Source organism: Chiroxiphia lanceolata, chromosome 4 (genome assembly GCF_009829145.1).
Source record: "Chiroxiphia lanceolata isolate bChiLan1 chromosome 4, bChiLan1.pri, whole genome shotgun sequence".
Classification (NCBI taxonomy): Eukaryota; Metazoa; Chordata; class Aves; order Passeriformes; family Pipridae; genus Chiroxiphia; species Chiroxiphia lanceolata.
The window spans coordinates 19,069,149-19,093,409 of record NC_045640.1 but is presented as its reverse complement, the minus strand read 5'-3'; the positions used below and the strand labels follow the sequence as shown (position 1 = coordinate 19,093,409).

Below are 24,261 nucleotides of genomic sequence, written 5' to 3'. Positions count from 1 at the left end.
GGGCCCTTGGTGTGTTAGCAGAGCATATTGACTTATATCAGTCCTTTTGCCTGGTTTAAAATTGATCCCCTTAGAAAAGTTAAATATCACCTATGTTTGTAGATTGCTAGACAGCTATTAAGATAATGCTTTTATAAATACAGATGGTGCCCTTATCAAAATTACATGGCAGTAAATAGATGCCAGTAGAAATAATATGACACTTTGATTAGCTAATAAAATGAAGCACAAATAGAATGGGGATGCTAAGTTGCTCTGACAGTTTTCATACTGTCTTATTTATTGCTTATTTAGCTTTGATAAGTTGCTATTACAGTCTTGGCTTCTTAAGCAATTCCTTTGAACTTTTAATTTTTAAACAGTAATCTGTATTTTATTGACTTAGGTGAAAAATCCTCATTGTCAATAAACTCTTCATCATGATAGTAAATATTATCATTCTTTTTAAAGTAAATTGATAGGCTAAATTGCATAATGGAAGTTGTGGAGATAAAAGTGGCAGAGGGTGCCCGTTAATGTTACATGAAAATTATTGATTAGAGCAAATTATTGCTGAAAGTTTGGCAAGCAGTATTGGTTCACTGATGTGGTCGATTTTTATGTCACAGTGAAAGACTTGTATCAGTACATTGGATGACAGCAGGAAAATTGTATAGGAGGACTATTACACTTTGGGGACGGGCTTGCACTGTAGTGTAAGTACTTAAGGTGAGAGACTCAGTTGTTCAAAACTGGTGTAACTCCATCGGCTTCAGTGGGATTGAGACATGGCCTGGTTGCTTTTAAATCTGCTGATCTTGGATGTGAGGGAGATACTGCCTGACATTCGAGGCATATCAGAAAAATGTGCTCATTGATGCAGTTGTTCTTGGAATGGTTAATGGCAGTGATAACCAAGAAGCGGAGAGCAGCTGAGAAGAGTACAAATGCTACGTGGGTCATTAGATGATCTGACCAGCATAATGCTGACCAATATTTCTGCCTTTTTGGTACTTAACAAAAACTTGACTTGGTAACTTGAAAGCAGAAAATTATTATAACCTGCCACAGATTTTAAAATCTTCTTAGAAACTTTCGGTTGCCCCAACTTTCTCGGAGAGTACAAAACTCAGTTTTGGTCTTTTGGTACAGGCAACCTGTTGCTAATATTAAGCCTGTGATGTAACAGTGCTCCCAGTAAATGTGGTGAGGTAAATCTCCTCTTCCACTTCTGCAGAGAAATAAAGGTCCTCATGCCTGTGTTCATATGCACAGTATGTTCCTCTGCACCTTGTGAAGCAGTGGTGCTGTAGTTAAACGTGACACCCAGTTCTCCTCAGTCTCCTCTGCTCTGATGGGATCACTCTGCCAGTAGCCAGCCTGTTTGGCACAACGTTCAGGGGATCAACTGTCAACCAGATGGACAGTGGGAACAAGCATTCCAGCTGTCATGCTCTTCTGAGCCCCACTGAGCATCCCAGTTCTGATTTCTGTAGCCCAACTATAGCTCCACTTGCCTAGGCACAGCACTGTCCTTCTGTCTTTATAGGCCCTACCTACCACCAGGGCTGGGCTTGGGGGACATAAATCTATCTTCTTAAATTTAAATAGTTGGTCTGAGGAGGATGCAAAACTTGTGTAAAGACTGTGGGCTGCAGGGGAAGTTTCCAACTATTGTATCCTCACTAGGAAGTGTCAGTGGAAAAATCAAAGGCATCTTAGATTATTTCTCTTAGGCTCCCTGCCATCAAGGTTCCTTGTGAAGGGAGTTGGTTTTGGACTAAGAATTTTTTAACCCCTGATTAATACTATAGATTTAGCCTAAATGTTGCAAATAGCTCATTGTCAGAGAGCAGGTGGGACACGTACTTAGTTACCAGATGGAAAAAATCCTTTTAGGTGTCCAGACCCGAACTGTGTGGGCTTAATGGAATCATCTTGTTGTTCGTGCTTTCACCTTTTGTTATAAAAATTTAAAAACCAATTTTCCAAATAAATAAATTTAAGAAATCCCAAACCATAACACCCCCCCCTTTGGATTTCACATCTTTATGGCTATATTGTCAACTTGATGCATGATGTTTTAGCTGTGCAAATGCCTTTAATGCAAGTGGGAGTTGTACAGCTAAAGATTTATGTATTGACTTTAGAATAACATTACTTCATCTCTCTTTCTCTCAATATTTTTTTCTTTTTTCTTCCCCCTTCTTGATTCCCTCCCCAGATTTCCCCACTGCTCTGTAATGAAAACCACAGGCTCCTTCTGTGCTTCTCTTTCTGTAGTGAGAAGCAGGCATGGTGATCCTTTCCTACTCACTGAACAGGCATAAGTCCAAGGGAGTGATATGTGAAGGTAGTGATAATATGTGAGTATTAAGGTTGCAGTGAAAATCCTTTATCCCATCAGTGGTTTCCCACACAAAAAAAAAAAAAAAAAAAAATTGTGAAACAGTGAATACTGCAGAACCCCATCTGAGTGAAAAAAAAAAACTTTTTTTTTTTTTAAATTTTTTTTTTTTAGGATGACTGTGTCAGCCTTTCTGGCTAAAATTTCCTTCACTGCTTATAAATAACGTGGTTGACACAAACAGATGTACATAAATCTAACATTTCAAGGAAGATCATGCCATATCCTATCTATATGACAGGGCAGAATTTGAACAGTCTTGTGCTAGCCTGTGGGCATAATGCAAATTCCCTGGGCTGGAGAGACTTGGTTTTGCTCCAGAATTTCAATTGGTTGTCACCCCATTTTAAAGAAATGGCCTTATTCCATGTGGCTGGGTTATGGTGGTTTCCTTCCTTATATCAGGAGGGGACAACTGACCTAAGCATGGCATCCTTTGGGACTGTGAACAATAAAAATCCTTTTGTCCCCAATTTATATTAGAAAGTGCATTCTCTCAATATTCTTTTGTCTGAAGAATTTGCATTGCTTCCCAGTATACAACTTGGGAACACTTTATTGTCCATGTAGAAGGATATGTGGTTGTGTGTCTTCGTTTTTAATTTAAGGGAAAAGGCAGGAATTGTCATCCTTCTGGGGGGATGTGTGATACAGAGCCCCAATCCCTGTCAAAGTGAGACTGCACTGCAACCCAGGTGGAATTCAAAATACCATAAGGAAGGCATTTTGCCAAAATCTTTGTCTACAGAATGGCAGAGATTAAAGCCCTTCCAGCTCTGATTGGATTACCATGGACCAGAAGCACTTTAATCTCCACCACTGTGGCTTTGGGGGAAGCCAGTGATTGAGACGTGTGGCGGGACCATGCTGAAGAATCGGATGGCTGCACTTAGCTCTTTAATCTTCTAGTTCTGTGGCTGTCATAGAAAAATATTTAACTGTTGCAGCAGAGAGAGAGAAATAGGTAGTGAGTAGTTATTTTACTTTTTACCATGTGAACAAAATAAAAATCACATATTCCCCCCTCCAGAGCTGTGTAAGCAGCCTGTGTGCAATAGCCTGACTTGGAGCAGCCTGAGTCCCTGCTCAAAACACAATATTGGGTAAGCTGTTGGTCGAGATTAATGTAAGTACATAATAGCCAATACTGCAAAATCAAAGGTCTCTGAAACCTAGTACCATGTCTCAGACCAGCAGCAGATGCCAGTGGAAAAGTATTAAGACAGAGTATATTTAAAGTGACTTTTTTTCCCCAAGGCTGACAATAGTCAGTATTTTCTGGACACTTCTTGAATAATTTATGTTTAAATGCTCTGTTTTTTGCATAAGAGTGGCTGCAAAACAGAGCTATTCAAGAATGATTCCAAGTATAGGAATGTCCTTTTGGAGAAAGGAGGAACACAGAAGCATGAAATACTAAACCCCAATTTTGGATGGTATGCAGGTCAGTAAAGAGAGAGGAATAACAGTGGATAGTAAAAGGGGATCTGAGCAATTTCTCTTGCTCAAGTCTCAGTCAAGAAAGGACACATTTAGTACAGGATACAAGATATGGGTGAGATAGTGAAAATTGTCATGAGAGGTGTGAAATGTCTGGCCTAGAACATGCTGTCTGACCAGTGGGATACAGGATGCTGTGGGACCTGAAGGGGGGTCCTTCTCACATATGTAAGGGTCCCCAACACAACTCAGCTTTGTGCACCTGAATTTTTCCGGTGTTTTTACATCAGACTACCCTGTTTCCCAAGAAAGAAGCTGGGGGATGCTGTGATATTGGTGGAGTCTCCAAAACCTGCCAGTAAGGTTGGGTATTTGTTGATCAGCAAATGGCTTCACATAAGGAAAGAACCATCCTCGCTGGCAGTTTCTAGAGCTTCAGGAAGAGCAAAAGCCTCACCTCTTGTCCAGCTTATGGGGGGGTGGCAGGGCTGGAGAGGAGGCAGGGGGATTCCTATTGGGAATAGCAATGAAGTGTCTACAAGCCTGAGATGGACTATACTCAAACAAGCAGGGAAGTTGTGGGACTCTTAGCTTCAGTGGAGCTTAGGCCGTCATAAAAACACAGCTCTAATTAAGACCAGAAGTCATCTTAATTCCCATTATCATTTATCATTAGGAGTCTGGTCCTTCAGTGAACTGGCTGCACAATCAGCCTTTGTAAAAATATGGACAGCTTCACTTGGAAGTGTGTCTAAGGCCATGTAAATGTCTTCAATTTTTAAATGATCCTTCAGACTAGGAGAGTAAAGCTCTGTAATCCGTATGTTTTATATGCTATTGTGCCAGCCTTTCATGGTGAGAAGCTAAATATTTTTGTCATTTTAGTTAGTTTATATACGCTGCTCTTGGATTGCTGGCAGAGTGAAATGTCTGATGTGTCCCACCCCTGATGTCTGCATTTGGATGCAGGATAAAGTGAAATGAGCTTTATAAGCCAAACACTGAGTTCCTTTCCGTTCTTTTATTAGCTTTTACTTGGCAAATTCTAGTGGCTTTTGTATAGAGAACATAACGTTGTAAAAACAGTGGATGTTTATGGAAGGCACAGCATAACTTAATAAATACAGCATACATGTTACGAGAATGGATGCTCTTTCGCTAAGTACAGAAGCTACATATGGTGCTGATAGCAAATGCCATATGTTTGTAGAAGAGGCTACATTCGTATGGTGCCTTTTTCTCAGACCTGCTAATCTGTGAAAAACAATTCTGTTTAATACTGCTGGTTTTGGCCTCTTGGTTTTGTCTTTTAACTTCTGTGACATATACACAGTCAGAATGAACCTGGAAGCGTAGGTCTGCACTCACTCCTCTTCAAGGCCACATAATCCCAACAGTACCCATCTGAAAGATCCAGAATGCCCCTTAAGAGTAATCACAGTACTATGGAATTAGACTGTCCTTTGTATTGCAGTTCCTGACACTCCAAATGCTGGCTGCCTGCCTCCCTGGTGACACAGCTTCCAAAGGAAAGTACTCATCCATCACTGGTGTCACCTATGGCCTGCTGGCAGTGATGCTGTCACAGCAGACATATGCTTAAATCTGAGCTCAGGAGAGGTTTCTGGGCTGTGGATGGAGGCAACCACCTTGTGCCTTGTTTCAGGAAGTTTTGGAATGGGATGAGACTTTGCATATCCTCAGCTTTCCTTTTTGATTCTGTACCCATGGGCTTGATATGAGTCTTCTGAGGATTGTCACACTCCAGTGCTCACTTGAGGTTGCCTTCTATATGCCCTTGGAGCTGATATGTGTACCTCTCTGTTTCAGATTCCCTTTTGGGACCAACTTTCTAAAAATGCAACCTGCAGCTTAAACCTGGTTAGTTAGAGAGCTGATTAGGTAGCAGCCATACCTCTTATGATTGCTGCTTCCAGGAATATCCCTGGCTCTTTAATCTAAAGATGTTTGACTTAACTGGATCTTTCTCTCTCTCTGAATGTAGCAGTCATAAATGAACCATGTACAGCCACTGGTAATTCCTGGTATTTTTAAAATTATTATTTTTATTTGTTCATTGAAGAAAAGCATTTGGAAACCATTGTGTAAGTAATTTAGTTGGGCAGGCGTTTTAGCAATAGGCAATAGAGAGTTAATTCTGCATGTTGTCAGCTGCTTTCAGTTTTAAACACGTTTCAGATTCAGAAGACAGCCATATAGAAAAGAATGTTATGTTAATGTGACAGCAATCACAGACACTGCTATTGAAAACTCACTGTTGATCTCCCCTCCAAAATTAACATCATAACCTTATGTCAGTGACTCTCTATTATCCTAATACCTGTTTTTGGATTCTGTCCAGTCCCATTAGATATCCCTGTGTTGATTGCTCTGTTACTGGTGAATGTTAATTGCCTCCAAATCTCAGCGGAGTTCAAAAGCTTGGGGGAAAAAGTACTGACTGGTAAAGCTGCTGGTTTTATTAACAGGCAACTAAATAATAAATCTGTTCAGAGATATGAGTGAAATGCCTGAGACATGAGATATAAACAGCTGATGTTACATCTTTCTATCTACATCTGTCTATCACATGTTAGTAATGAGACAACAGGGTAAACCATTCCAACTTTGAACATTGAAATGGTATCAGTAGTGCCTGTCCACAGTCAGTATACTTTAGGAGGCAGTCAGGCTCCGTGTCCTTCCCACTGGGATTCTTATGCACTTGACATTAAATAATGCCCCTTTTTACATTTTAAGATGCTTTTTAGAGTTAGTGGGACTATTTAATTGAAACAATGATGTCAAAATATGGTTATAGGAAGGCTTGTCACGTGTCGTGTAATATTTTTTCCTCTGCCTCATAAATTTTTTAGAGAGAAACTGCTCTTTTGCTTTGCTTTAAAGGAGAACTGAGATCTTTATTACTTCTCTGATCTTTTTTGTTTGTTTTAACTACAGAGTTTTAAACAAGATCCCTGCATGCTCCCTTTTTCAACACCAGAAACCTCTCGATGGAAAATCCCCAGTGTAATCCCGCTGTGAGTTTGCTTCTTGTAGCATATTTCTGGTTTAGGTATCTCTTCTTGTAGTTTTTACTTTATAAAAAGGATGGTACCACTTACAAAGCTGAAATAAGTGATGTGAAGAATATACTGTAATCACATACTGCAGAATAATTATGTATTTTATATCACTAGTTTTCAGTTGGTAATAATATTTAATCTCCTAGTAGAGATCTCTAATGACTCATTTTAGACACTGACCCTTTAACTTAATTTCAGGAATGAAATATTTCCTAATCCAGTAATTTCTGTCTATGCCATCATGTCACGTAGATAAAGAAAGGCAACTGCAGGCACCCACTGTTAGATTGCAGCTGAAGTCAAATGTGTGTTATGGCTGTATGAAATCTGTATTAGGGTAGGTAAAGTGAAGTTGCTATTTTTGTTATTTTAAGTGATTGTTAGGCTGTTATAATGGAAAGCATACCCAATCTTAACTTGTATGCATTGATCTGATAAACATAGTGTGCCCAGATTAACATGAGTTTTTTGAGCAGCGTAAACGTGATTCAATAACCATGCCAGTGGTGAGAATGTGAACAGAACCCAAGAATTTAATTGTGAGGCTCACTCCAGAAGAAGGAAGGTGAGAGAGAGAAGCACAATAATGAATAGTATTTTATTTTTTGTGGAAATGAATTTGATAGGCAAGTAATGTTTATTATTAAAATACTAAGCATTTGAATCTTGTCCATGTTTTCACCAGATGTACTAAAAAATACAGGTAGCAAATGAGCACAGTGCCAAACACAGTGTGTTTGGCAGGTCTCTAAGGTAGAGATGATGGGTGTCTGAAATAAGCTTATTTAGCCATACTGAAGCACATAACGAGTAGCATTAAGAACTTACCATTCATTTCCAAGCTGAAAATGTTGGTTACGATCTTCTCTAGCTGGTCAGTATCTCTGTGAAAATACACTTTTCCTATGAAGTCCTGTTTCACTGCATCCCTCTACTTCAGTTCTCATTTTGAAGAATTTCAGGAAGAGGAAGGACTCTGCATGTTATATCTTATGAAGAGCTTTGCATTTCATGTTTTGTTTTTAGAGTTCATGATAACACAGACTGTATGCCAAAGGCATGAAAAAAGAGATTGAATAAAATATTATTTAGTATTTATTTGGTTTTACCAAGTTAGTACCTTGCTTTGTATATATAAATGTATTCATGCTTATTATTGCTTTGTATTTCTGTATCTGTTCTGTAGCCCTGAAGCACGTGCTTGTCCATGTGTCAGAGGAATTTTGTTTCTCTAAGTGGCATAAAGTGGGGCTGCATGTGCTTGTGCATCACAGATCTAGTTCCCACTTTCCTTCGTGGAGTCAAACAGCCCTAACATCTCTGTTTTTCCATGTGCCTTGCTACTGAAAGGTTCCTGGCTGAAATGAATTTCCCATTTCTGTCATGGCTGTACTGGCCAAAGGAGAAAGTGTTATGTCTTTGTGTGTGTGCAGCAGGTAAGGTAAGAAGGAGGTACTGCCCATCTCTGCCTGCATTCCTGTGTCATCTCAGCTGGCAGGTGTTAGCTCAAGCCAGGGAGTTTCAGGAAAAACCTGCTCCAGACTAAAAGGGAGGACAGTGGAGCGTGCTACTTGATGTAACACCAGTTTGTGCAGTAGGAGTTTGTCTTTGATGCTTAGAAATTGTGTACTTTTCACTGAGACCAGGCATTGAATTCAAGCACTCTGCAGTGCAATGAACACTTGACTTGGTGCAAAAAATGAAACCAAACCCCAGGTGTGGTAGTTTGGTGTGGGTCAAATTCATCTTAGATGTAAACATCACCACCCTGCACTTGCATAAATAAGAGGTTATGCTAGGGATTAATTTGGCCTGCTGACTCTGCTAAGATGAAATTCTTTGTGTGCTTGTGAATTTTGGTGTCAAGAGAGGGGATCACTGTTGCTGGAGAGTATTTAGGATAAATAAGCCAAAAATAGAATAATTTCTATAGTCTAGGAACCCCCCCCCGCAGAATCATAAAAAATAATCAGCTATTGGAAAGAATGAATTTTGTGCTCCTAATTTGCAGAAATGCCAGTAGTTGCTACTGTGCCCAACCACTCACTAATACAATAAAATATAATTACATAATTAAATACAATATAGGATTTCCATAATAGGGAATTTTATTTCCTTGTCACAATATGCAAGTTGCTGTGGTTGAAGCTCATAGTTCAACACTGTAACTATTATTAGATGCAAACGTATCACGAACTAGGCAGGATTCTCCTACACAGGCATTTCTCAATCTGGGTGAAAATTGTTTCCTGCAGACAGTGGAAACTTTGTAGGAGGTTGCCTAAGATGCACCTTGTGGATGAATAAGTATCTTACGACCATGTTTTGTTTTGTTAAAACAAAGCTTCTGTCTCCCATTGCTGTTTGTTCAGATTGGTGCCATCTGTCTTTTGCTAAGCTCAGAACTTGTTGGAAGCTTAAATTCAAGCCAGTGAGTGACTTGCAGGGGTAGAAATTTTTTCAGAACCTGATTGCCCATTGCTGATGCCACTGGAAGTTTGAATAATTAGAACTGTAGAGACAGACACTTAAACTTAGGTACGACCGAGTCTCTTTTCAGGCGCATACTGTCCATATGAGACAGAAGCATTAATCCTAGTTTTATTGATGTATTTCCATTTGGACAGTCATTTGTGTGAAATTCTGCAGTATACGAGATTGCTTTGTTAGCTACAAACAGTAGCAGAAACAGAAAAACATCTGGATCCAGTGCTGGGCAATGTTATCAGAAAAGATCATCATGAAGGTGCAGTCCTTGAAGCTTCTAGAACTTGAAGGCATGAAGCAATTTTGGTGTTTATATACTTGAGGACAGGAGGAATTATCTAGCCTTTAGCATGTTTGGATTTTTTTGTACAAGATAGATACATAATGAAAAGGAGAGAGATTAGGAATTAGATTTTGGACAAATGAACTGAAACCATGTAAGCTGTAATACAGTGTCCAAATAATCAGGTACGTAGCATCATCATGAAAATGTGTCTTTTTGTGTTCAACCGTATGCACACAAAGTCAAACATGAAATGCTAGGTTGAGATAAAGAGCCATTTTGGTTATCTGCAGGGCAGCCATTGGTGACAAGTAATGTTGCTTCTGATTTTGTTCTCAATTTATCTTCCAGTCCCTTTGTTCCACTCAATCTTGTGCTCTTGCCCCTTTCCACTCTGATTTGGCTTGCCTTCATTTATTGCACTCCATCAGTGGCCTAGTCCTCATCTCATTAAAATCAATGGCAGGGCTATTACTGACCTTAGTCATGCAAGAAAAATCCTAGGTCTTGCTTATCCTAATCAGTCAGATCATCATCATTAATTTAATGATCTTAAAATCCATCAAAACACAGCATACTTTTAGTTTACCTGCTGACATACAAAGTGCATAATCCTGAGCCTTAAAGCAGGGGCTTGTGTTCTGAGTTTCTCCCTAGCCCAGCAGATGCCTTGCTTGTATTTTAACTTTTCTGGAAGTAAGAGTTTGAAGAACTATGAAGACTGAGGTTGGCATGTTCTGTTTGTGGGCTACAGAATCTACTGACTTCTGAGTAATCTGTGAAGATGTGCATGTAGAGTACTTTCACAGTCATAATCTTGAATAGTTCAAATTTAATTATGATGAGAGATCCTGTATTTCATTTATATGTAAAATTAAAAGAAAATATGCAGAAGCTAATCCTATTCAGAGACTGACTCCAAATATTTCTGAGCTAAAATGTTTGTAACATAGAAGTCTTATTAAAATTCCTATTTCTACACATTTTAGTAGTAATTTGGTTTAAAAATTGCAAGACTGTAGTTTCATTTGACTGAGAGAAGAATTATGAGACTGTAGACAGACTAACTGCAGTTTTAACAATGCTAAAATCCATTATAAATCAGAAAAGGAGGGAAAAGTACACATGCCATAATAATAATTTATTTGACAGTGCTTTTGAATATACATACAGCTCACAGATTATGTGTTTCTAGTACACTAAAAATAAGAAGACTAAGCACAGGAACATTATTTTTAATATGAGGATGCAGTGCTAAAGAGGAGAGAAGTTTTTGGAATGATAATCAGGCTGCTGGAGCACCATGGAATACTGGCATCTGGTTATGCAGCCTCCTGCACCAGCTGCAGAAAAAACCAAGAAAAAGTCAGAAAAGCAAAGAAGGCCATGTAATTAGCATCTCTGTATATTTTTCTTTTTTTTTTCCTCCCCCATCTTCTTACTAGGGGAATCCCCCAAATTTCATACATGTTTCTTGAGTTGTTGCTTTTTGAAGCCCAGTGTCAGAAATACCAAGCTCTAGGATGGATTAGAAAATGCGTGGTGGCTTGGCTGTGTCCTGCTGGTATGGTTTGGTGGGGATGTGGAGTGAGTGATGGTATGATTGCCTCTTGTCAAACCTGAAGAGTGAAAATGTAGCTATTATCCTGTCCTCTGAATTCCTCAAGGGTCACTTAAATCCCAGTGGTCACTACTGGGATGTATTTTGGTAAGGAAATTTTGTATCAGGGCTTAGAAGTACAGCTGTGATACTCAGACTATAGAGGTAATGCTAAATGGATTTCAGACGTATGGGAACATAAGTTGGACATTTTTGACGTCTTTATGAAGTGGATTTACAAAATTTGTTTGAGCTTTCCTTTTGGCTGTCAGTGATAGTATATGTCTACCAATAATATGCTTCTTGTCGTAGTCTTTTTTTCAGGTGTAACTCTGGTTCTGAAGTATTAATCTTCGCACCATTACAGTTATGGATAAGAGTATGATGGGCTTTCCTCAGAATGAGTCACGAATTCTGGTCGAGGTACAGGTTTATCTGGCTTCTTTATCTGTATTTAAAAATTCCATTTAATAAGAGCAATAATAAGTACCAACCAAAAGATAATTGTGCTCATAGCTCAGTTGCAATCGGTTGTCCTGAAGGACCGCGCTTTGTAATACTGGTCTGTGCTCTAACTGCTCAGAAATGCACTGTTGTGTGTTATTGCCTAATTGGTGAACTGTAATTGCCTGTATTGAGAACTGATCTTAAAAGTTAATCTATGCTGGAGTCAGGGAGATTAATTGGGGCAATCACCATCCCATAGATTTCTAGTAAAGTGACACCCCCTTAAAATGGTTTGTTGCAAGTGCAGTGCAGTCTGAAATGAGATGGACAACACATGCTTTCCACGTGCGCTCTTTCTTGTCCAAAAGCTTGTCTGTGACTCAGTATACCTTCTCCAAGTTCTCTGGCCACAAGATTTTAGAGGAATTTTGGCTAAGAAAAGGCACAGAAGATTTGAATTACACTTTTCTATGCAAAATCTGCAATCACATTGGTGGGGGTTATGGCTTCTATCTCTTTCAGATTTTATTTAACCATGTGTTTTGATTTGAGGGATGTTCTGTTGACTGGTTTATAGCATGTGGGACTATGAGCCAGCCATGCTTCCACCTAGCTGTGTGCCTGGAGTATCCTTGTAGCAAACTGCTGACCAATTGGGGCCAGCTGGCCAGGCCCTGCCTGCTGTAGTTGACAAGCATTGCCCCTAAAACACCTCTTTCTGTGTTTGGTCGAGTACCTTCTGATGCTCTGAAGTTAGCTGTATACCTTTCTCCAGTTGCCTCTTGGCTTGCCTATGTGAGCTGAGTAGTGCAAGTGGTGTGGGCACCAGAGCACCCTCCTCGTGCTGCACTGTGGTTTGTCCTGTTAGCACCACTAGAATAGATGGTCATAGTTAAAACTTGAGTGTGAAGCAGATTTTCTGAAGATGCACTGAAAATTTTACATAGATGGGAGACCACCTTAACACAATTTGAAATCCAGCCCTCCTTTGTGTTTCCGTTGTTGCAGCTGAAGCATGGAGATGTAAAGCTAAAAGATGTTGGATCATGTAGTGTTGGGAGGAGATGGACTCAGTGTACTGTAGTGAAATGTCACATTCCAAAAGGTCCTGAAATTAGTAGTCTCCATGTCACACCACACTACAGTCTCTGTTCACGTGATGTGAGTCCTGTTTAAGTGATCTATCCTGAAGCAAGGAAGCCGCTTGCTTTTATTTATGAGGGTTGCACCGCCATCGCAGTGTAGAGTGGAACATCATTTGATTGCCTTGGTGAGCTTCACTACCTGCTCCTCAGTGGAATAAAAATGTTTAGCTGATTGAGATGACCATGGGAAGCAGACTTGAAACAGCCTCTTGTGCTGGCTTGTGAGCTGTGTAACACGTAGCGTGATCCAGCTGCTGAACTTTATAAGGTTTCTATTTCTGACTTCAACTGCTCTTCATTCTTTAGAAGAACTTCGGCCTCACTTCAGAGCTGACAGGATGTAACTAAATATCAGGAAGTGAGGTGCAATCTGGGCCTGGCTGTGGAAAGTTGGAGAGGTGGGGATGGCTGGCAGAGATGGCTCAGCATTACTGGGTCGGTTAGTGTACCTGGTGCACAAGACCCATCATCAGACCTCTTGTCAGGGAGTCATATCGTCTCCACAGCTTATCCACAGGAGCTTCCACTTGTTAAAGGAATTTAGCGAAGGATAAGGGCAAAATTCACTTTGATAAAATGCTGCAGGTTTCTGGCACTGTTGTCTCTTCTCTTTGTTGAAGGTCTGGTTCTTGCTCTCCTTGAAGTGTGCAAGCAATTGGGAGTTAGGTCACAGCAAAGGTTGCATGTAGATCTGTGATGATAATGTCTGCAACGGACACTGTTGGCCATCTGGTTTGATCCATAATATAAAAACCCTACTTGAGCTCACCAGAATCAATTCATTGTTGTGCTAGAGGCTCTCTCTTAGGGAAAATGTCTGATACTGAATCTGCTCATGACAGGGAGTGTACCACAGCCTGTGGTAATTGTTCCAGCAGCTAATTACCCACAAAATCTAGTCTGATTTGGTGTGTCTTCATCCTCCTGCCATTAGATCTTCCTTTTATTCTACTTGCAAAGATAGTCTTCACATCCCAGCTACAGATCACCAGTGGACAAAGCCACACTGTGTGTCATGAGTGTTGGGACGGAGAGAGAAGGTAGTGCAGATGGCCAGGGTGTGGGTGGAAATAAGCCTGGCCTGAACCCAGGAGACAAAAACCTTTGAATTTTGTGTTGCTTCTGTGCAAACTTTGAATTTTGTGTTACATTATCTTTGTACGGATTTCTGTACAAAGAAATCTATCTTCAGCTGTTTAAAAGAGTCATCTTGGAATACTGTCCTCTTGGCATGTGTGCAAATATCTTTAACTTAAGGCTTTAACTTAAAGTCTTTGCTACGCATACATTTTATTATAGGGTCGGAAGCAATATTTCTCAATTACCATTCATTTGTTCTTATGAAGGAAAAGTGAATTTCATTTCAATGGAAAAAGAAGGCAGTCAGTTTTCCAGGTTTACATCAGACCTAAATCAAAAATCCAGTACAGTTCTTGGTGCAAAGAGTAAAAAAATTATATGGGAGAGCCTGTGTTTTTGAGCTCTACTCTTCCTTTCACAGAAACAGCAGAGGCTGCAGGTCACAATTCCATAGCTCAGTGTCTGGCCTCTTAGTTGTCACACAGCTTCTTCCAAACTTGGAACTGTACTTGGGCACTTCAAAAACTAATATTGGGGTTTGCCCATCCCAACTAGTGTGTTTGGGTTCCTGGCCCTGTGCAGAGGCTGTGATGTCACAACCACAGCTCACCACTGCCAGGTGCATCTTCAGGCGCTCTGCCAGCCAGTGGAGCCACAAGAAGGGACAGCCCAGAGAGAGGGAGAGGAAACCACTGACTTCGGCAAATAAGTCAGTAAGTGAGCAAAAAGAAAGATGAATGGTGAAGTCCTTGCAGCCCCGTTGCAGGCATGAAGAAGTAATGGAGATTCTCCTGCACAACAGTTTTATGATTTACTAAGCAGCCACCAGTGCTCCAAGTGTTGGTGCACTTCATTCATCTCTTAAAAAAAAAAAAGGACCAGTGAGCAGACTGCAACCTTCCTGCCAGACTTCAGTCTGATAGAGAAATGCTTCTTTCCAGAGTGGAAAGGCAAATGAAATAAGTAACTGTGGAAAAGCTGAGCTGTAGGTTACAAACCGCATCAGTAAAAAGAATTTCATGGTCAAGGGTCTACAGTGAAGAAGCTTTCCCTGGGTTCAATTCATTTTGCTCATCCGAGAGGAAGCAAGGGCATCCTGACTGCTTTCAATTGCTATATGGAATATAGGGTGAAAGACAATCTTGAGAGTGGCTTGCTGCTACGTTATTAAGGATGTTGTATCTAATGAGCCCTTGTACTTGCAAGACCTTGAAATGCACCAGTGCCTTGCGTGCTGACTGCCAATGCGAGGTGGGGAAGTCTGCATGGTCCAGGTTTTAATTTTTCACTTTGATTCTTGTTATAAAGGCACCAAAAAGAGAGCTTTGTGTATCTGTAGCTCATTTTTTAGGCCAGCTAAGCTTAATCAGTTCCATGGGCTTCCATAAACTCATAAGGCTGTGATACAAGTTGTGTAATCAGCCATGACTAGATTGTCACTTGTCTTCAGGTGTACTTAGATTCCTTTTTAGGCGACTTGGATGTTAAATATTGAGTTTTTGCCTTAGCGCTCCTTATAAACCTTTTTCCATAGTTTATCCCCCACCTTCTCCCAAGTCTTTACTCTAAATGCAACTGATGTGTTAGCTTCAAAGCCTTGCTTTCAACACCATAGCAGCAAACGTTGCAAATCATAATCTTCAACAGTTACTCCTTTACGCTTTAGGAAGTGCTTCCAAGTGGATAGCACCAACTTTTCCTCTTTAGACATCTGATTCCCCATTATCACAGTCTTTGTTCTTGGTAGCTCACCTTTTCCAGGTGTCAGTAGTTCAGGTCCGGACCAGGCAGTCTCCTCACTGCTCTCAGCTACGCCAAGCTCCGTCACCACCATCCGTCACCCGATGGTCGGTAATGCGGTATCACATCGAAGGTCACCATATGTCAGTGTAGAGTTGTGACGGCTGATAAAGATACAAGGAGTCAGTTATGTGCAGAAAAGATGTCTGAATTGTCTTTATTTTCTCATCTGCTTTTTTATACCCCTTGCTAGCAGCAAGCAGTATCCTTATTTTAGGTAAGCAAGCAACAGCGTTTTCATTGGGTAGGATTTATGGGCGATACATTTGGCAAAGCTCAAGGCCTTATTGCAGTTCCCACATCCTAGGCCTACCAGCTTTACAGTCTGCCTTTGTTTTCTCCATTAGGGCTGCGTACCGACTTCCTTATCATCAGGGATACACCCGAAAGTTTGCCCAGTCGATATCTTCATCCTGGGAGCTAACAGACCCGCTATTAACCCCTTCACATAAACTCATAAGGCTGTGATACAAGTTGTGTAATCAGCCATGACTAGATTGTCGCTTGTCTTCAGGTGTATTTAGATTGACTTTTTAGGTGACTTGGATGTTAAATATTGAGTTTTTTCTAAGTCATATTGTCAGGAGAAAAAGTTATCTTGAACAGCTGGTTGGAATGAAACTGTATCGTCTATTAAAATTTAAATGATCATTTCTGAATAAAACTGACTTTTAAGCTTGCTCCTGGCACTGTGGTAAGTGATCAGTTTATTTCTCTCATGAACACCACTTTTCTGTTAGGAGTCCATGTAATATAATGTCCATTTAACCCTTTATAGACCTTTCCTGATGTCTCATAACTCGTAGAATTCCAATATTATGGCATAAAATCCTCTGATCCAGATACATAAAGGACTGTGTATGTCTTGCTCCTAGTTTCCTATGCTGGCAGATTTTTTTTGAGAATGGAAGTGTAATGCTACTGGCTTTCTATAAAGGCAAGAGAGCTTGCTGATGTCCTAAAACTGATGGACTAGTATCAGGTTGGAGTCTTTAAGTGGTAAGTACAAAACTGTGGTTTTCACCAGGTTTTGATGATACTAGCAAATATATATAAATAGGGTATAAAATTAATCAGCTGCTGTTCAATAAAAAAGCATCATGTTTACCTCAGCCTTGTAGCTACTTTGCCCTCCTACAGGGACTATTTTAATTAGCAACATGAATTTTGGATAGTTTAATTTATTTTGTGATTATGTAAAAATACGCTTTTGGAAGGGTTTATTTATAAACTGCCCAGGTATTTAGCAAAAGTGTTTCAGCAGCATCTGTAAAAATGGAGTGTCATAACACACAACTTTTTGCTCTTTAGCCTTGCCAACAGGGTAGTTTTTGGGTTGTCTTATTTTCATGCTGCTCTTCACTAGTGACAGCAGAGTGAATCAAATGAGGATCAGATAATTAAGTGAAAAAAGAAACATTTGCTCAGTTGTCTCCTGAGGAATTTTTCTGTGTAAAATGCTCATAATCATGCCATTTGCTGGTGGTGACTTCCATTCCACCAGACTAAGTTAGACTTTACAGACTTCAGGATCTGCTCATTGGATTCTGTGGTCAGGTGATTGAAAACACAGCAGAGTTTCCGTAAAGCTCGGTATTTGTAGCACTGAGATGAGGAGAACCTGCTGCCTTAGAAGAAGCTGCTGCCCTGAGAGACTGGAAGGGATCTGTCCTTCTTTCCCTCCTGGACTTTTATTTGGAGGGGAGAAGAGATCTGATCCATTGTAAATACTATATGTCATGGTAGAGATAGTTGTGATCGTGTGTGTAATGTGTTATAGTATTTATTTGTATAGTCATTGTAATATATTCCCTTTCCCCCATTCTGAGTTTGGTTGTGTTTTGTCTGGAAAAACCCATCTCACATTGGGTTGAGATGTGGGAGGGGGAATGGAGCTAGGGAATTGGATTTTGAGGCTATCTCAAACCATGACACTCATAAAGTTTATTTAGCTTTATTTGCAGGGTGAGTAAAAACAACATTGTAGATGGATGGTGCCACCTTTAAAGTGTTTGCAGAGTCAGGAATGTGAGAAGCAGATGGATTAGGTACTTAGGCTTGTATAGTACATGTAGGGTTGTATTCCAGAGACCTTTCATATGGAAAGCTCTTGCTGATCTGTATGAGAGGGTCTGAAGAAAGACTAGAGCCACCTATGAAGTTTAGAGCTTTGTCTAGTGAGTGCCAGCATTCCCGGTGCAGAGACACTTCCAACAGGGAGCATTTGGTAGATGTTTGGAAAGGAAGATTTTGGGTTTGAGAATGTTCTCTGCAAGACTCCATGTGGAAAGTTTTGCAAACTGGTAGAGTCGTTAAGTAATTAGGCTAATCAAGGTTCCATCACTGTAATTTCCTGACAGGACATACCATACATATGGTGACCCTTTTGAGAGGATAGATAAAAAAGTTACAAAAAATAAGAAACTATCTTTGAACTTCCTGGTTTTCAAAATCACATTTAAAAATATGTCCTACAAAGACATAATCCCCAAATGAATGTGATGTCAGTATGAGAACAAGCTTTTTTGGATGACATCTGATAATCAATACACTGTAATGAATGAGTTATGTCACTCTCAGTTTCTGTCTCCCTTGCTGTTTCCATAAGTTAGGACTATGGTTTATTAATAAATGTTTGGGTGTTTATTTATAAACATCGAAGTCTTTTCTAAAAAACAGATCATTTTTCTCATAAAAACGACATAGCATGGACAATACTGTGGTTCCTGCTGTTAGAAAAGAGTAATTACCTTCAGCCACTCTTATAATATATGCTTGCTTGCTAAATGCATAAATCTAATAATGCAACAATACAATGCTACAATGAGCTTCATGAATTGGAAAAAGATAGAATTTAAATGCTTTTGGCACCTGACATACATTTCTCACAGAAGGTCTATAATTTCCTGTATTAGAACTAGTTGTATCCTTTAATGAATGCAGCTGGAAAGAAGAGTAAAGGATATTTGGAGAGTCATGTATTTAGTTTTAGGCTACTAGGTACTGTTTTGATTTTAAAGCTGTCAACGTTATTTGGACAGTTTATTCTTTTTGTAGGGAAGAAATGGAAGCAGAGATTGGCAAATTGTGTTTGGAAATTAAGACTCAGTAATGCAGGGTTAAAATTACTGTCCCTGTCTGTTGTCATTGGAAGTGTGTTTCAAGCATCTCAGCATCACTTATATGCATTTTGAGTCTGAGTTTGTAAATGTTAATGAGTACTTGCCTGGCTCCCAGTGCACTTACGAAAAAGCAGCAGATTGTATTGTAGCTCACTGCAGTTTCTTTGACCTAAGCGTCAGCCATGAAAGTTTAATGGAATGTTCTCTAGTGTACCCAGCAGACACACAGGTGTGAGCACGAGCCATTGTTCCCAGAAGGATCAGTTCAGCACTGATGCTGGACTTTCTTATTCCAGACATAGGTTTGGTTTACGGAAGCAGCATCAGTGGTAAAATGAGCACTATATCCTCAACAACACCACTTAAAAAATTTTACAGAGCACTGGAAAAATGTAGCATTTTAAATCCATAGCTGATGTTAAAGGTGACTGTAGCATGTAAGTGAGAGTCTGTGGTTCTAGAGATTGATTTAAGATACTTGGAGAACAGATTCAACCATTTTGGAAATGTGTTTTGCATGATTCAAGGCTGTATTTGTGATAAAAGGAAGAAGATATCTAGTTCTCTGCTAGACAACACCGTGATCTGTACAAGTTTCTTACTCCCCAGAGGATCTCCAGCACGTGGGCTGCTCCCCCCTGACCTGAGCCAAACATGCTGCTGTCCGATACGGTGCTCTCGCTTATTCCATGTTTGTTGTTGCCGAAGGGGGAAGCTAGTGGAGAGCAAGTAAGAGGAGCTGGCTGCTGACGGAGCTGAGGCTTGACAAGGCAGAAATGTTTAGAGCAGACATATCAAAGCAGTGCACATCATTTCTTTTTTGAGAAAACTGCTGTGTTTCACATATCTGTATTTCACAGCCTCCCCCAGTTTGAATCTTTCCTAAGTAATTTTGAACCTGTGTTTCTGAAGTGTTGAAAACCTGAGTCCAGTGGAAAAGCTTTTCAAGAAAGTCGTAATAATCTTGAGAGTTAAGCCTTCTCCTTTCCTTGTGTCATTACCTGTCCTTCATGTGTGGAGGTCATGTCCATCCTCTGGCCAGATCAAGAGAAATTACTTAAATATTTCATGAGCTGAGTACCCTTTTGTGTTGACCAATTCCATGCAAGCTATCAAATGATTTTGCCTCCCTTTTGTCCTTAGTCTCATTTAATTAGATCTAAGTTTATGTACAATTCAGTCCAACTAGTCTCTCATTGTAAGTTGTGGTTTTTCTTTTTGGCTTACTCTCTACTTCTTCTGTGATTGAAGCTGTGGAATCTTGTAATTCATTTTGTTCCACCATTATTGATTTGGTGGCAACAGTCCAAATGTTGAAAAATATTTTCCAGGTTGTTGTTGCCCTTGATTTCCAAAGACATTGCATACAATGAAGCATGTGGATCAGGAATTGACGTATTCATAGTGTCACCAGGCTTTGAGGGTGCATTTTCAATTGTAAAAGCAGTTTATTGTTAATTAGAGAGACTCCCAAGGGCATCATGATCTCCTGATAGTCTGTGAAGAGTACCTTCAGTACACTGTACTCTGTGAGGGTTTGCCAAGACCATCACTTGCGTAAATCCTGAATTGATTCCCTGCTGAAGAAGAGTTGTTAGATCCTCCAAGTTACAGTTGTGAATAAGATTAATATTAAATTTTAAACTATACTCTTTTATTAGTGGATTTTGGTTTGTGGTTCTTGTAAAAGAAAAAAAACTCAAGTGCTTCACCAAATCTTAACAGATGTATATGCTATGCATATGGCATAAAAGTCCTACCGTTTTAGCTACTGTCTATGCAATGAAAGTATCTGTGTTTCAGTGGCAACCCACAATTTAAGCATATTTCCTTAACTAATTGGACTCTTAAGAGTGTTAACCTTCCTCTGGGAAGATTTTGGATGGCAGGCAATATGACTAACTAGTGAAAGGTTATGGAATTGCATCCCACTGCACATTTGCTCCTGCTTTAATACCTTCTGTCTTATTAATATGTTAAAAGGTTGTGGCTAGAAAACCCAGTGTCTTACCTTTATAGACAAATACTTCACCTCTCACTCTGCTGTTAGATGTCTGCAGATATCCCAGAAAACAACCTTGTGGGGACCCTCTACTGTGTTGCATGAGGATGCAATGGCACGGAGTCCATTTTCTTCACTGTCTGGACTGTATTTCCACAGTGCATATTTTGGTATCCAGTTTGAATTAGAGTAAAATTACATAATTCTTCATTTTAGCCGTCCAATCTTTAATTCGTAGTACCTCCTTCTTTCATTAAAAAAATGTGTTTGTCTATGCTTGTATGTAAAAATAATCTTTATGAATATGAAGGCTTTTTCTTGCTTCTCTGCCAGTGCTGCTTTGCTGTAATGGAATGACGAACTGTAAATAGAATTGACTTGGAGGCTCAATCAGTTGTTGGTATTTTGTTAATAATAATAATAGTACCAGCTGCCCCCCATCAGGTAGTGTGAATATAAATTCTGAATTGTTATGAATGCTATATAACTTTGTGAAGATTACTAACTCAATTTATCAAATCTGTTTTGTCATACATCAGTCATTTTGACCTGCTGTATGATGAGATGTATTTTTATTAACTAACCTTGTTGTCTGTCGTGCAGACATGAATGTCTTTTAAAAATCAAGGCAAGCCCTGGACAGCTTGTCCTGCATTGTACCTGCAGATGCTTGTCTTGTTTATGTCGTAAACTATTGAACACCCTCTGTAGTTCTCCTGTGTTTTATTTTTGATGAATCTCTTAGAGTATGAATAGCTTAGTGGAGAATTACACAGCTAAGGTGCTAACCTGTACTAGCTTTGTGCATAACATACTGCATTGCTTCTTCTGCCATTACATTGCCTTTTAGTTATGTGCTGGACTGAGTTTTAAATCCTGATCCTGACATTCATTGGATTATATGGATCAGCTCTTTCCTGTCTTTCTGATTTACCAAACTATTAAATGCTGAACCTCCATCATTCCTATGTCAGGACAGATTTTGTCTGTCATGAGCATCTAGGTTAGATGTGTTTGAATTCGACTCCTGAGTGTATCCCCTCTGTTTTGAAATGCTCTCCCTGTTGAGCTGTTTGATTAAAAAAAAAATAAATAACAGGGGATTATGACTCCCTTTCGTTTGGGAGGAGTTAGGGGTTATTTTGGTTTGTTTTGTTTTGCCTGGAGGGAATTCAAAGGGTAAGTTTACAGATTTAAGTGGGGGCTGAAACATTTTTGCTCTGGGAACATTTTGTCTTTTTGTCAGAACAGGCCTTTCTCTCCGAAGCTGATAGTGGTGAAATAAGGTGTTGCATTATCTTTTCCACTAGTTGCAGTGGCCCACTTTGCTCTGCACAGTTCTACACACACTCCTGGCAAGCCGTTGATGGGATGTACTTGGGCATGGGCAGCTTGCAAATCTTCATGCCCAGAGGCAGTTACAAACTGCCTCTGCAGAGGTGTGCACCTAGTCTGAGATGAGCTTGATGCCAAGGGTCATGAGCCACTGCTAGCCCCCATTCAGGGGAAAAACACTACAAGGATGCGGTAGATGCTGGGAGAGGCTGAGGAATTTGCTGGATGATTGTTCAGGTTTTTCATTGTAGCTCCGTGAAAATGTGCTGAGGTGCTGGTTCCTTGTAGTTCTGGGAAAAAACTCTGCTTTGGGAAAGAGAAAATTGTGATGGACAGCATGAGGAGGAAAGTCTGATCTCTTATACTTCTGTAGGCATACATATTCATTATTCCTTTTTGTGGTGGTTTAAATGTTAACTGTCAGGCCTTAGTGGGTAACAACTTTAAAGTACACAGGGAACTGATAGTTAAGCTTCTCCACATCTCCTCAGTTTCCCTTTCCAGTTCTCCTATCTTGGTGGCTCACAAGACCCCATATTAAAACTTAAAAAGGCTAATCTGTTGTCTTCCTTCTGTCTGTAAATGGAAAGCCCAAGCATTTGTTAGGTCCCCATCCCTGCTGAGTGCATTAAGCAGTAGTGTGAATAAGCTTTGTAACTATCCACCCTGAAAGGAACAGCAGGGCTTTAAGGCAAAAGCCAGCCTTGAGACCACTCATGGTCTGACTTTGGTTGGCGTGCTTGGCTGTGAAAGCACATTTTTCATTAAAATTAAAATGCCGTCAGACCACCAACTGATAGTAAGTGGGATTTTTGTTTGTTTAAAAGAGATGAGACATACTATTTTTACACAGATTTGATCAACATGCTAACAGGAAGTAAGAACATGTGACTGTCATTTTACATCTGTCTTAAGAAATAACACTTCCTTCTCTTAATTAATGAAAGTGGAATTACTGAATGGCCTGCTTATTGATTCAAGCAGTTACTGAATTTTTATGTGCCATATCTGCATGTTGTTATTTGGCTTATCAAATATTCAAAGACATTCAATCAATTTTTTTTTTCAAAAGGCAAAGTATTTCTGCCTCTCATTAGATAGACTAACACTGTTTTAAGATAAGTCACTGTGGGCCTCAGGGGAAAGCCAGGTATGTATTTTTAATGGAGTCAGGGAATTACAAGTGTACTAGGTTACACTACAGGAATGGGATTAGTCTGTGCTTGGTTCATCATGAGCTCTAGTGAGATAATTCTGGCCTACAGAAGAACACAGGTACCGTAATTCAAGCTGGTCAATAAACTTGTGAGAACTTGGGACTATTGTAAGCTTTTTCTTCAGTTTTGCAGGGCAATTAAAAAGTAGTAGCAATCGTGTCAGAACTGGGGGCCCTGGAAAGGTGCAGTCAGGGTTCTGTGACATACAGTTCTGGTGTGAATTTTATTCTAAAAGGAAGAATGGGAATGGTGGAGACAGAAAGAGTTGAGGTAATGGTGGGAGGCAGGCTTTAGCTGACATTTCACAAATTTAGAAAAATGTGTACTTCAGGTATTGGATGAAACTTCTGGTCTGTGGCTCAGAGTAAGGATTGTCTTTGCTCTCCCATGTTGTTTGTGAAATGCCTAATATGAGGGGAGATGGAATCTCATTGATGTTGTGATACATTATTGCTCCCTTTGCAGAGTCCACAGAAGTTCTAGACTGTTTTTCCGGACTGTAAGTTCACGATTTCTTAGTTATTGCAATCATATGGTAGAAACAACTGTTTTTTGTTTTCAGCAGTGTTTGTCTTACTCTGTCTTTCACTGGTAAACAACGGCTGTCACAAGTGTTTGTAGTACTTTACTTGGAACATTTTCTTTGCCTTTTTGTGTTGTACTGTAGAGCAGAATATGAAACTTAAAAATAAGCACTTCCCTGTTTTCAAGGTTGATTACATTGTTTTATGGCTATAATGTCTCCAAATAACCAATAACGGCATTCCCTGTAAGAGAAATCCAAATAACTGAGTGCTGATATATCCAAGAAAAGGAGGGCATTATTTTCAG

General features: G+C 39.8%; 1 protein-coding gene and 1 long non-coding RNA gene across 3 annotated transcripts in view; both read left to right on the top strand.

Moving 5' to 3' along the window:
• The window catches only part of PPARGC1A (PPARG coactivator 1 alpha), a 369,787-nt gene that overhangs the window by 98,588 nt on the left and 246,938 nt on the right, over nt 1-24,261 (top strand). The window contains exon 1 of one of the 2 annotated variants that reach the window (XM_032685186.1): nt 11,682-11,705. The exons of the other annotated variant lie outside the window; for it this stretch is intronic. The gene's annotated coding sequence lies outside the window, so the exon portion shown is untranslated. Of the gene's footprint in view, nt 1-11,681; nt 11,706-24,261 lie in introns of those variants that run through there. 2 annotated transcript variants of the gene reach the window in all.
• The window catches only part of LOC116785531, a 168,728-nt gene continuing 159,133 nt past the window's right edge, over nt 14,667-24,261 (top strand). The window contains exon 1 of the long non-coding RNA XR_004356577.1: nt 14,667-14,730. This is a non-coding gene — a long non-coding RNA (uncharacterized LOC116785531). The remainder of the gene's footprint in view (nt 14,731-24,261) is intronic.